The sequence below is a fragment of the Fukomys damarensis genome, unplaced genomic scaffold, assembly GCF_012274545.1.
Source record: "Fukomys damarensis isolate Sample0158 unplaced genomic scaffold, DMR_v1.0_HiC HiC_scaffold_5, whole genome shotgun sequence".
NCBI lineage: Eukaryota > Metazoa > Chordata > Mammalia > Rodentia > Bathyergidae > Fukomys > Fukomys damarensis.
This window is the reverse complement of record NW_022900917.1, coordinates 75741857-75742662: the sequence shown is the minus strand read 5'-3', so window position 1 is coordinate 75742662 and position 806 is coordinate 75741857.

Sequence of the window (806 nt, the reverse complement as noted above, 5' to 3'; positions counted from 1 at the left end):
CCACCTCTCTCCTTCACAGTCTTTCTTCTCTCCTGGCGCCCTCCCTAGCACCTCCACCTGATCCTCTAGGGCAGAGAGCTCTGCAGAATTCCGGTGAACTGGGACTGAGTAGGCAGGGATGCAAAGTGCAGTTCGAAATGCTCCACGTAGCTTCATTATTAACCCCCCACACCCTCCCCATCAGACACGCGCGGTTAAGGAAGGCAACGCACAGACTCAGATCTAGCTCCGCTCCGTGCACCACCGACTGACTGCCTGGGCAGGGTTTGTTCCTGGCTGAGTCTCTGTCCTGCTGCAGCCCTTCGAAGAGTGAACGGCTGGAGAGGCTGTCCTCTTCCACTTCAAAAGGCTCGCCTCTCCCACTGGAGCAGCGGGAGCTGCAGGGATGAGAGAAGCCCTGGGCACCCCTTTCCTGCTAACATTCCGCGGAGAAGTTGCCAAAGAGGTAGTCTCATAGAGAGGCTAAAAGCCGCAAAACCAGATTTTTAAAGAAATGCCTCTAAAATCTAGTTTACAGCACCGAGCCAGCATTCTGCCCTTAAACAAAATAAATCTCCGCAGCCTTCACATTCCCAAAAGACAGGGAGGGCAAACGTAATTTCCAAATCCCGGAGCCAGAACCCCTCGGCTGCCGCCGTAAGCCGTAAGCCGGCCCTGCCCGTTCTCCCTCGGCCCAGCCTCCGCCAGGCTCCGGATGTGGCCGTAGCCTCTGGCCTGGAGGCGAAACCCCTGCGGGCGGGAGAGCTCGGCCTCCCCAGTCCCAGGGTCCCCGCCGCGCTCCTCTGTCCTCAGCCCAAATCCCACCT